General features: G+C 46.3%; 1 protein-coding gene and 1 pseudogene across 2 annotated transcripts in view; both read right to left on the reverse strand.

The window, feature by feature from the left end:
* LOC147702156 (proton channel OTOP2-like) overlaps window positions 1-13,379 on the reverse strand; it is a 502,417-nt gene that overhangs the window by 79,782 nt on the left and 409,256 nt on the right. The window lies entirely within an intron of this gene.
* LOC147702157 (uncharacterized) lies at window positions 11,607-13,063 on the reverse strand (annotated as a pseudogene).

Here is a 13,379-nt window from a genome sequence, read left to right on the forward strand (position 1 = left end):
ACATTCCACACATTGTTCTTAAAGGCAGGTACTTTTGTGAAGTGCGTTTTTTTCTGTTGCGTGTGCACATTATTTCTACCATCTCGTGAGGCTCTTGAGGAGCGGCTCTTCCCAGGGGGTCGGCCAGTGGAGTTGTCTGAGGCAGGATTATCCGTATTTACTTGAGCCCTTTACAGGATCCTCTTAAAGGAGATTCATACAGAGCTCTGATGGTGTCGGGAGACGAGGATTTCAAGGGGAATCCTGGCGTGGTTTCACGTTATAGGTGGCACAGACTTAAATGAAATACTATTATTACACCTGCCTTGATTGTAATGTTTTGTTTGCATGCCAAATTGCCGATTTACAAGAAATCCAAGTAACGTTAGCTAATTATATTGTGAGTAAAATATTACTATGAGAGCAGTGAAAACGAATCGCCCCCCTCAACCATCTTTGTTCATCAGTGGCACTAATTTGGGGGTATTGTATCCCAAATCTCTGCGGAAGTGTCGTGTATGTGCACATTACAAGGAACTTAAAAGCACTCAAGGTTCCTTGTTCTGTGAGTAAGTACCCTGTCTCGTTCATCTGTTTTTTTCCCTCTGCAGTCTTGTACTTGAAGTCAGGGCCAGCCTATAGCATGAGCAAAGAGTGCTCACGCCCTGGGCGCAAGAGCAACCTTCAGCAGTCTCCCTTCAACCTGGCTCTACAGAAAATTGTAGTAAACACTATTTTGAAGTCTGTTTTTCTCTTTTCTCTTGCCCGCCCCCCTTCCCCTATCCATCCTGTTCTCCCAAAGAAATGACAAAGATGAAAGCATGAGCACCGGATATTGTTCTCAGGCTCTTCCAGAAGAAGTGGTGAGTTTGTCGGGTTCTGGCCGTCGAATTGGTCTCTGCTGGGTACGGCATTCAGTGAGAGCTTGGCACTGTTGTATTGGTAAATATCTGAATTTGTAGTAGGTAATATCTGAAATTACGACACACAGTTTATGTTAGCACACCCAGGCTTTTTCATATTGTGTCATGCGGACAGTCTTGTATGCCCTTCTACCCTGTAGTACGGAACCTCCAAATATTGATTGCCGGTCATTGCTATCTTTGCTTATGTATCGAACATTAATGTGAAAGTTAATGCGGTTGAAATCCGTTGTGTTGATGATGGCGCACCAAAAAGTGTAGCTTTTTATTGCACAAAAGTGCGAGTACTCTGGGAGACCACACTTTGGAAACGATTATCAGTTGCACACTGTATTTTTAAGAACTTATGTCCAGCTGCAGATTTTCGCATCAGTTTTCAGAGTAAGACTGGTCTTGTTTTTCTCAGAGATGTAACTTGCAGTGTTGGCAGCTGCGCTGGGGTGACCAACTGGCATTGGTGCAAATTCAGGACGGTGAGTGTAAAAATTCAGGACAAAGGGTCAAAATTTAGGACACAAATTCATGACAGGAGGTTAAAATTCAGGACAATTGGATACGTTTTACAGACACATCAGAGGTCGCGCAATAGTATATAAGTAAGCCCAACCATATCCAAACATATTCAATCATTTGCAAACCTATCCACCATGTATCCTTCCATCTATCATTTCACTCATCCATCCTTTCACTCATCCATCCATCCATCCACCCTTTCACCCTATCCATCTGTACACTCATCCATCCACTCTTCTACCCATCCATCCATTCACTCATCCGTACAGCCGTTTACCCTTTCACCCATCCAGCCATTCTTTCACTTACTCATCCATCCACCCAGTCATTCATCCTTCCACCCATCCACCCCTTCAGTCATCCATCCATCCTCCCTTTCTCTCTCCATCGACCCTTTCACTTAGCAATCCTTCCATTCATCCACCCACCTACTCATCAATCCATCAACCCTATCACTCATCCATCCTCTCATCCATTTATCCTTTCACTCCTTCACTCATCCTTTTGTCCATCTACCCTCCTTTTCACTCACTCATCCATCCTTATAAATGTAAATTGATACTTGTATAGCGCACTACTCACCCGCAAGGGTCTCAAGGCGCTTGTACAAATACCGCTGTGGAACCCATCCTGGCTTTCCCTGTGAGGCGTCCACTCCTGGGCACCCCCAAGGTGGAGGCCAGGCATCCTTAGCGTTGTGGGGGCTATTGTGGAGATTAAGCAAGCTATTGCCCAGAGTTGCAGAGTGGGACTCTATGATTGGAATAGGCACCGAGGCGAGAATTATCAGGTCCATGGAATTTTGAGCCCAAGACTCGCCAAGGAGGGGAATTGAACCCTGGTCCCGTGCTAGACCTCTGCATCAGGGCCTGCCGCTCTAATCATTGAGCCACACTTCTCATCCTTACATCCACCCTTTCACTCATCCATCCATTCACCCTTGCACTTATCAATTCATCATTCCGTCCATCATTTTACTCATCCATCCACCCACTCACTCACTCATCATCCACCTTTTCACTCATCCATCCACCCTTTTACCCATCCAGCTACTCTTCCACCCATACATCCAGCTATTTACCTTTTCTCTCTTCTTTCCTTCCACTCACTCATCAATCCATGCATCCTCTCTCATTATGCATCTATTCAATATTTCATTCATCCATTCACCCTTTCACTAATCCATCCAGCCATCCCTTCACTTACTCACTCGCCCACCTTTTCATATTAATTTTGAGCTGAGCCTTTTTTAGAAGAGGCCCATCAAGAACTTCACCCTCGCTGCAGGGGCCGTTCCAGGACTGGGACAGAAGCCACCCAGGGCAGAGACAGGATCCACCACATGGGGGGACAGGAGCCATCAGTGGCAGGGGGGCAGAAGCCACCACATGGGGGGACAGGAGCCATCACTGGTGGGGGGGGGCAGGAGCCACCACAGGAGGGGGAACAGGATCCACCAGGGTGGGCATGCAGTATGCTAGTATCATCCTGTCTCTTCCAGGGTGGGGTAGGGCTCTTCAACCCCTCCTGGACAAGACAAGAAGACAGGCTCTCTTTCCAAAATGTTAGTTTTGCCATCCCCCAATGTACAGCACTTAAAGGAGTTACTCCAAGAGAACTGATTTAACTGATTGTCCTCCATACTTTGTTAATCAGTGTGGGTGCGATTGTGCAATATCTTTATTTTATTACATTATAGACTGCATGTTTGAAGTGGCAGTAATTAAGCTCTGTGAAGAGAACCACGTGCTGCCTCGGTGTAATCAGGGCCGGTTCTAGGGTGTTTGGGGCCCCAGGCAGAAAGGGAATGTGTGAGGCTCCACTAAATTGCAGAGACATGACGTCTTCAGGGCTGTTTGCATCTGAATCGATGCCCCTGCTCCTGAAGCTGCAGCCCCCCTCTCAGTCACCTTCAAACACCTCTTAACAGCTCATCAAGGGCTGGAGGTGTGAGGGTTGCCATCCCGCTGTGCCTCTCCAATGCTGCTGGGTATCTGAGCTTTGATACTGCATCAGATTCAAGAAGGGAGGTGGGTGGAAGCTGTGCTGGCTTTAGGGTGGTGCGACCGGTTAAAATGACAGACAAATGGCGTCCATTAAAGAATCCTTCACGGACAGCGGCCAAAATTACGGACTGTCCGTGAAATTTACGGACGGTTGGTCACCCTAAGCTACGCACGAGGGTCAGAACTCATTCCCAGGGATGAGTAGCTCCACTATTTGAAGATCTATATTAACCAGTTTGATTTCTAGAAAGTAGTGGTTGAGTCTGTGAATGAACGATTCATGGGTACTTGTAAACACCACCATCAACGCTCTGGTGTTTTCCAGTGTGGAAGCGTGCTGTGTCGGCTTGCCTTTTGAGCTGTCTGCGCGTTGCTCAACAGCGCCGCTTTCTACTGAGCCCAAGGCTCAGAACCTGGGGGAAGCTGTTATTCTGGGCAAACCACTTCATCTCCCCGTGTCTAAAAAAGGCGAATGTGCCCGTGTAATGCAACTGCTGTTCATGTAAAGTGCTCCGATACCCTGTGTATTTTTACCTATGTATTTGTAGTAACCTGTAACAAATAGGTCGAAGGCTTGGGCCAGAGCAAAGAAAGCAAAGAAAAGCGATGGCTGTGTCTTAACGCCTAGTGTAGTGGTTTTGTTTTTTGCCAAATGGTTTTGTGTGTGTTTGGCTGAAAGTAGTCTGCTGGCTTCTACCTACCCTCTTGAAGTGACAGAACTACTGCTCTGTGCATTAAAAGTTTGGGGGTTGTAGTGATTGGATCAGAATTACAGGATCCGTGTTTGAAGTACTAAACCCCAGGTCTTAAGCCGGTTACCAGGTTGATTCCCAATCCCCCAATACTCCTTTACATGTCGTGGGCTCTCTCTCTCTCGGCTCCTCACTACCACCCTTTCCTCTTTTCCCTGTGCTTGTTTATTTAAATCCTATTACAAGAACCCAAGCCTGCAAATGTTATTACACTACACCCACAGCGTTCACCATACACCTTAGCAAGGACTGCAGCTTTATGTTATTAACCCCTTGTATGCTGATGACGAAACCGCTCCGTCATCAGCTGCGGTGGCGCTGTGCTGATGACGGAGCGGTTCCGTCAAGGCCCGTCCGCCGCTCATGCGCGGCGCGAATTCCGCGCCTGTGCTGAGTGTTCTATTGAGCGGGCGGGGCCATGACGGAACTGCTCCGTCATAAGCACAGCGCAACCGACGCTGGTGACGGAGTGGTTCCGTCACCAGCATGCGCCCGCGGCTCTTCCGCCCCGCCCCCTTAGCACTGCGGCGGAATAGCCACCGCAGTGAAGGGGTTAAGGAGACTTCCATGCTCACTAATCCCTCAGTGTTATACTCAGGGACTAAAAAAGCTTTTGACGTGCAATAGGTCTCTCATTTGCTAAAGTTTGAGCTATTGGCATTGTAAATGACAGTGCCTTTTATTTATGTTTTGAAAACCTGCAAGCGGTGCCTAAACACACACTTTGTACTATAAGTTATAATTTGTGCTTTATGGAGGAAGAAATGGGTTTGTACTTACGTACACCGGTTTCAAATAAGTTTAATTGCTGGCAGTGCTGGACACAAGATGATGGTGAAACCAGACCACAGAACAATCGCAGAATACTCATGGCTGCGTTACACACTACATGGGGCCAGTGTGCAGTTACATGTGCAGAAACTGCCCTTAGGGTGCATCAGCATTACAGCACACGCAATAGAGGGAGATGGAAAACTAAAATACAGCGTTTGATTTCAATTGAGAATCATTGAATCCTGCAACGGAGCTCCTTGCCGCGTGCAGTTACAAAACAAGTGTCAGACCAGACAGAGACGGCCTTGGGCTGCTAAGTGGCCCCGTGCTATGTACCACTCCTTCAACCAATGGCAGCCGACCCTCCGGGGGTCATAGGGCCATAGTACCCAGGTAAATGCAAAACTAAAAGTCCCAGAATGCAGAGCTGTTGGCCACACAGATCTGACTTATGTCACAACTATTAACTGGCCCGGGACAATGAGCTTGAATCCATGTAAATTCAACTAGCATTTAATATGTTGGGCAATATAAACTGTGTAATGGCAACAACTAACGTTTACAGTGCTTAGAAACCGACGTGAGGCACTATACAAAAACTGTTATTATGCAGGGTGCATTCAGACATACAATGCACCTGGCACGTATGCTGTGGACACTGGGGCCACACCATGAGGTTGAAGGTGTCACAGATGACACAGGACCACGGCCAGTTATCCATCTCCCTGCATCTCTTTATCAAGGTAATAAAATGCGGCGGACTCCGTTATAAAAAACTGGAGCATTTCTTGGAGTACGCTACACCTGCAGCCTGGAGTGTTCAGTCAAAGAGGTGCACAAGAACAAAGGCGAGGCACAGTAAGTGTCGGCAGACAGTAGCCATGATCAGACAGGATCTACGTTGGCTCAGCACCTGAAATTAGCAACTGAACTCAGCTCAGTCATGCACACTGTCCCCACAGTAGCCCACAGGTTCAAACTCTCCCACGACTCACACGTCTGCACCACGCAAGAAGTCATGACACGACGAGGTGGGCACCTCACGAAGTGACTTCACCCGGTACATGCTCACATTTCCATTTATTTATTTATGAAACTTATAAAGCGCGCAACTGCCCAAGGGCGTCTCGGCGCTAGTAACAGTAGACTAACGGCCAGATTCATCAAGCCGAAAACGGCTCACAAAGGGCCAGATTCTGAGAATCTGGCCCTTTGCAAGCGCTATTTTTGCATTTGAGATTCATCATCCCAAATGCAAAAATCGCATTTTTAGAAATTGCATATTTGCGGATAATTGCATTTAAGGAATCTCAATTAGAGATTCCTTAAATGCAATTCAAGAAGCATTTAAAAATTGCAAAATCGCTATTTTTGGCCGCTATTTACCGCGAAGTCTGACTTCGTGGTAAATAGCGAAAACTGAGAAAAATGCACTTTTGTGCATTTTTCTCAGTTGTATGTTACACACACACATGTCCTTTGGACATGTGTGTGCGCTACATCAGTCTACATTTTCATTTCAGGGATGCTACAGGGTGTCCTTTGGACACCCCTGGCACCCTTGAAATCGCATCCTTATTTGCGATTAGCAAATTGCTAATCGCAAATAAGGAATGTGTAGGAATCGCAATTTATTTAGCGATTCCTACATGAATCCCGTTTTGCAAGTCCTTATTAGCGATTCCTTAATAATCGCTATTAAGGACTCGCAAAACAGGACAATGATGAATCTAGCTGTAAGACTCTTAGAGGTCAAGTGGCCGCAGGTTATTGGTTAAACAACCATGTTTTTATTTTTCTACGAAAGACCATCAATGATTGAGAAGATCGCACCTCTAGGTCCAGTGAGTTCCATAGTTTTATAGTAGAGACCAAGAGATGCCTGTCACCCCAGGAAACCGTTCTGGTTCTTGGTACAGACATCAGGAAAGCATTTGCCGATCGTTATGATCTATTGGGGACATGAAAGGTTAGGGCATTTAAAAGAAAGCGAGGGCCTTGGTTGCGATTTGCTTTGTAAGCAATGCACAGAGCCTTGAACTTTATTCTGTTATTCACAGTGAGCCAGTGGTAACTTTTTATTACATGGGCAATAGGCATGAACTTAGGGGTTACTGAGAGCATTCTGGCAGCCGCTTTCTGCACCGATTGCAACTTACAAATAACTTTTTGATGGGTATTCATAAGGAGCCCATTGCAATAATCCAATGAGAACATTACAAAAGCAGTGACCAATGTCTTGCCTGAGCAGGGAGGTAAGTAAAGTAAGATCTTTTTGATGGTTTTTATTTTATAAAAAGAGGCAGATACAATGGCATTTGCGTGAGCATCAAATGTGAGCTTTTCATCCAGCACAACTCCAAGTTTTTTTACCTTGGTAACTGGATTGGGAGGGGAGCCTAGATCAGCAGGCTACCATGAATTGGATCAGATAGGGTGAAGTTTGCCAAAAATCATAACCTCCGTTTTATCGGAGTTAAGTTTAAGATAGTTATCTGTCATCCATTTGCTGATGGCAAGCATGCCTTGTTTGAAGTTGGCCGCTACCCTCTCTCCGTTGTTTTTTATCGCTAGCACTAACTGGGTGTCATCAGCATAAGATGTTAGGCTCATCCCATATAGCTTTATGATTCTTGCTAAGTCCATTACATATATGTTAAAAAGCATTGGACTCAGGGATGAACCTTGAGGGACACCACATGGTAAGGTCCATCTTGTGGTCAGGATGTGCAGCCGCTATCGGACAACTATATTACTTTCGGATTGTTTGCCTCCAACAGGGGCTCCCTTTGGGGCCATTGTTGGGAGACAGAGGAGCCCCTATGAACTGTTTGCAGAGGCCCGGGCCAAGAGATAAAGGCCTAGGGGCATGGGAGTGTCTGAAAGGCCGCAAAACACATCAAAGACAAATGATGACGTTTAAAACAAACATTTGCAATGCAATAGGTCTCGCATTTACCCGAGACCTATTGCATTGCAAATGATTGGCATCACGGCAATGGGACGGAGTGCGGGGGGAGAAGGCACAACAATGGGGTCGAAGGCACGGAAAACGGGGAGAGAGGGCGAGTGGGTGGGGGTTGATTTTGAAGGCACAGACTAGAGTAGGGTGGGGTGAGGGAGAAGGCATGGACAACAGGAGGGAGGGCGTGCGGGGTGGGGGGAGAAGGAACCAAAGCACGTCTTGCCTGCAGTAGGAGAACCTCATTAATGAATATAGTGCTCACAGTCTAAATAACACTCACTGTTTAATACTTGAAGTAAAGGGGCCAGTCGCCATGGGAGGTGACAAAATAGGAGGAGGCGGTACTAAGGAGGGACTAACAAGCGTATCGACGAATCAGAAGCCAACATTTAGGACAGCCAATGACACAATCCACTGGCAAACATGGGTGGAGAGTGAGCGGAGCTTCTATTCACCTACTCCTCTACAATAAGCCTCGCAGAGCAGTGCATGCGTGCTGGCTCTGGGCTCGACCTAAAAAGGCCTGGCAAAGAGCGTGAAACAAGCAGGGCCATGTTGCGTTGGTGCACAGTAAGATTAATGTGCACAAGAAAAAAATAACCTTGTCATTAAACCATGTTAAGGATGGTATAGATGTCTCTAGCACAGTTTTTAATTTGTCAAAAAGGTAGAAGATTGAAAGGGCTGAGCAACATAAGACTAGAATTGTGCCCCTCTCAATTAAACATTATGAACTGTTATTAAACTAAATACTCACCTTGTGTTAAAAGTCTATATTCAAGTAATCGTACTTCACATATGTCCTAAAAATATTAAATGGTGTAGAAACTGCATGAGTTGCCATGTGACCAGGATACTACAAATTGGAAGCCATTTTACATTATGTTTGTTGCAAAATATACATGGGAAATGTTTCCATGGTTCGACTCGTGAACAGACTCTTAGAGTCAAGCCAGACCCATGGTTCGGCTCACCCGATTAGTTTTCCTGTGAGCCCTCTTCCATTTGCGACTCTGGCTTACTACATGTGATAGTCAGTCCCTTGATAATATTAATTGTTAAAGTCAAGGACTAGAAACATTAATCACTCACCACATGCACCAATTTGGCAACTCTACTATCAAGGCTTCTTACAACAGAGACAAGGAATAGTGAATGCAGTGAAAATACATTTTAAATAAGTGACCCCATGGCACGGACTTAAGGCCATTGTGTTGTACATGAGCGTAATCATGAGTTCTCAGGGAGAACTACCAGGCCCAGATGGGACGGGCAGAGGCATAGTTTCAGCAGGGGTGTTTGGGGTGTGACACCCTTCAAAATGCATTCTTGGTTGGGTAGTTGGATCTGGGGGCCCTGAGTTGGGTCTGTGTGAATTGTTCTCATCATTCACAGTTCACTAAGAGGTTTCAAGCTTTTGGGCTTGGGAACTTCAATATATTTAGATTTAGTGATTGGTTTACCAAAAACGTAGTAAATCTGCAGCCACAGAAATACACATTGAATGGGTGCAAATTTACTCTTTTTTGGAGTTCGCAAACATCAGTAGCAGGAGGCTAGGAAAACTGCACCACTCTCAAGTTTTCAAGCATACTACTGGCAATCAAACACCCTAATGGTGATCGTTTGAATGCTGCATATTGTCTAACCAGTGGCGATTGCTCTGGTAGCATTACAACCCATTGTTCCTCGCCCGCTGTGCCACTCTAGAAAGAGGATCTGACCTAATGCAAATGAGTACCCACCCTCTTCTTCATGGAAACGTTCCATCCCAAACCTTGGTCATTTTACTCCTACACACTGCAGCCCACTGCTTTTTTAGTTGGGTAATTTGAGATTGACACCCCCGTAATCACACTGACTAAGCTAAGCCCCTGTTTAGCTGATAGTTGGGATTCTCTGCCACAGCGTAATTTCAGCCGCAGCCCGTGCAAGTGAGAGCGGTGGTGCCAGGTGGGTGGGGGGGGATTTTGACAATAATTTCCCCTCTTTGTCGTCTGTCGAATTCTCCCTCCCCCCACCCAGCCCACCGTTCTTACCGTCACGGGCCGTGGTTGGTAATTATATTTGCTCATCTTGTGCTATAGTATTTATTTATCTGAGTTGAGTGAATCTTTTTAGGGCTAGTTAAACGTAATTTTCCCAAACATTTTCTCAGGTCAAAGGTATTTCAAGAATAACCTGGCCTGTTCTATAACAGAGACAAGTGAGTTTCCAGCATCAAGCTAGACTGAGCCGGGTCAGCACAGTGACAAGTGTGTGCATAAACCTGTAGCAGGCGCTGTGGTTGTTGATCATTGGCAAGGTACAAGCCTTCTGCGGATTCAGAGATAGCTTGATCAACTTACCAAAATTTTAATTACGCTACGTAATTTGCATAGTTTCAGAAATTCAGAGTTGCGCTTCTTACAAGCAATTCCTGAAATGACATCATTTCATGAAAGCGAGCGGCTGTTGTTCACAGTGCTTTTCCTCTGTTGCACTATTTTTTAACAGAGATTGTCTTCTCATGTCAGAAATTGACAGGAGGACGAATGTCACCCTAATGCAGAGGTATTCAAACTTTTCCAGGTTGAGCCCCCCCAGCTGAATTCCCCCAGATGTTGGGCCCCCCCACCACCCGACCGAAACCTCGGGAATCCGGCACACCACATGATCGACTGCAACGCGCACACCACGGGCCATATCCGGCAAACAATGCTCAACACAACAAGAGTGCCTAGCAAACTGCAGGCCTGTGAGTGGGTGTGGCGAAACGACAGAGGCGTACCACACAGCTCAAAACACAATCCTCCAAGGCAAAGGAAGTCATCACAACCCTCCCCATCCATCATGTACACCTTGTCATCCACCAACTCCCCCACCATTCATTCCATCCCTCCATCTGTGCCCCATCCACATCCAAACCCCTTCAACCACTTGCAAACCCATCCACCATCCATCCATCATCTCACCCATCCATCCCTCCATCCACCCCCTCACCCATCCATCCATCCCTTCACCCAATCCATCCCCTCACCAATCCATCCACTCTTCCACCAATCCATCCATCCACTCATCCATCCAACCACTCACCCCTTCACCCAAGCTATCCTCCCAGTCATAAATCCACTCCTCCATTCATCCATCCACTCTTCCACCCATCCATCCACTTCTCCGCCCATCGATCCACTCACTCATCCATCCAACCACCCACCCTCTCACCCATCCAGCCATCCCCCCACCCACTCATCCATCCGTTCTAAAAGAAGCTGGGGATTATCAGCCTAGTCAGCAACTGTCCTGGAATTATAAACCGTCACAGAAAGTCATTACATTTTAAATGTGCACATATAGGAGGCAGGGCGAAGTTAGTACCTGCACCCAATCAATTCCACTTGGATTCAGTGTCCATCTATGTAGGTTTTCACAAACCTTTGCAGTCCCAACTATATGGTTAATTGGTTCTATTCACAGATTATTATCAGCTCTTTTTATCCTAACGTCAGGATGCCTAAGAGTGGATATGCAATCAAGTATTACTCCCTCACCCAAAGGGAAATTTGGTTGTACCTTACAGAATGAATTTAAAGCACAAGTTAATGCAATAGCTACACAATGTACTTCACAAACCTGACGGGAATAGCAGCAACTTTTAATATCCGAATTACTATCAGAACACCTCATGAAGGAAGAGCAAAATGCCAAGGAGCAATTAGAAAGAAAGGTTTTGTGTTAATGACAGCCCCTATCCAAACAATGAGTAGGTCTGGTATGGTGCGATAAGCATGCAGTATTCATACTCCTTTCGACGGCAAACCATTTTTTTCAACATCCAGGTCTGCCTTTCATAAGAAGTTAACAACATTAAGGGTCACACACTTGTCCTGCTCGCAGTCCACCAGGAGGGGCATAGACTAAGGACAAAATCCTGTGTTCTGATGACCTGGACTGAATTACACATGGTTTCTTTCATAATATTAATAAAAAAAAAAAAAAACAGAACCAGACAGTTCTGGTTGTTCTCATGGACAAGGAGGACAGACCTAAGGTCCAGGTCTTTGGAAATGGATTGTGTGACTGTTCTTCTCACTGTGGTAATCAATGGATTTTTTTATTTTAAATAAACAAAGCTGATCATCCTGTGGTTTAAATGGTGCAAAAACCATTGGCTTAGGTCCATCAGTTAATTTGCATCACTTTTGTTAGTTGTCTAAAACTCTATAAAACCCAGGGCTGCTCCTTGCCCAATTGAGCTTTGTAATGTTTCAAAGCACGCTTTGGGGGTATTAATGTCTGGCTAAGTCCAGACTTTCTTTTCCCCTGCTGAGGCTGCACATCTTCAAAGACAACAATTCCTTCCTCGCCAGCCCAATCTTTGGTAGAGGTAAACGCATCACGATCACAGCATTTGCAGCTACTAGTAGATCGCTATCATGCGCAAACTTGCAGTTGCTGCCAAAGTGACATCGCCCATCTTTCCGGTATGCCAGGCAGATTTTGCGGCCACCAATTTCCATTGGCTTCTCCTGCAATGTCAGCTGCACATGTTTCTCTAAAAGGCTGAGCTTTGCTTTCTGTTCTTCCCGAAATGGGTTGGCAAAAGACACCAGACTGTCCATGCATCTGATAAGACTCAGCCACTGGCCCTAGTTTGGGGGCTGGTAAACGTGTGTCTGAGTAATAATCCACAGAGCACATTGGTACGGCAGGGGCAGCGTCTATTGAGCAGGCCATGTCAACAGTACTGTTACCGGTGTCTTCATCGCTGCTGCTGCTGTCTCTGCCTTCAAAATAATTCACTGCTGTTCCAGACAGATGGGGTTTCAGGGCACCGCCAGTGAGGACATCTCCAGCCAGAGTATCTCCTTCGTCGGACGCTCCTTCATCGCTGGAAGAGGCGTAGTCAGCCAGCAGGCCCAGGGAATTTGGGAGCCCAGCCATGGTCCGCAGGGCGGCTTTCAGTCACGCCGTGGAGTTTAAAACTCGCGGCGGCTGGTAGGTATAATGCATGCTTTACATTAAAAGTATAGGGAATACCCCAGGCCCCCGCTGCTCCGTGAAGACAGAACCACGTACTGAGTCAGACCGACACTCAACGAGCTGTCTATGTCGTTGTTCCCGCCCCATGCCACATATAAACCACGTTCAGGCAGTCGCATTTCTAATGGTGATATTTTATTTACATTTTTAACTAGCGCCAAGAAGCCCACGGGCGTACGTGCGCTGTATAAATAAAAATTTAACATAACATAACATAACTTATAACTAAGTGGTAACTGACGCGCATCGCTCCTATGGGGCGAGAACTAGCCCTCTTCTGTAACGAGGGGAGCATGATATTGTTGTTTCAATAACAGGTCCGGTCAGGGACCCGTCTACGGCTCTGAGGAGCAGAAAGGGGCGCCGAACCCCATTTACAAGCTCAAGACTGGAAACAGCAGCAGCAACGCCGCAAGGGGTCTCCTCTGCTAAAGCTGAAAGCGTC

This window comes from Lissotriton vulgaris, chromosome 7, assembly GCF_964263255.1.
Source record: "Lissotriton vulgaris chromosome 7, aLisVul1.2, whole genome shotgun sequence".
Classification (NCBI taxonomy): domain Eukaryota; kingdom Metazoa; phylum Chordata; class Amphibia; order Caudata; family Salamandridae; genus Lissotriton; species Lissotriton vulgaris.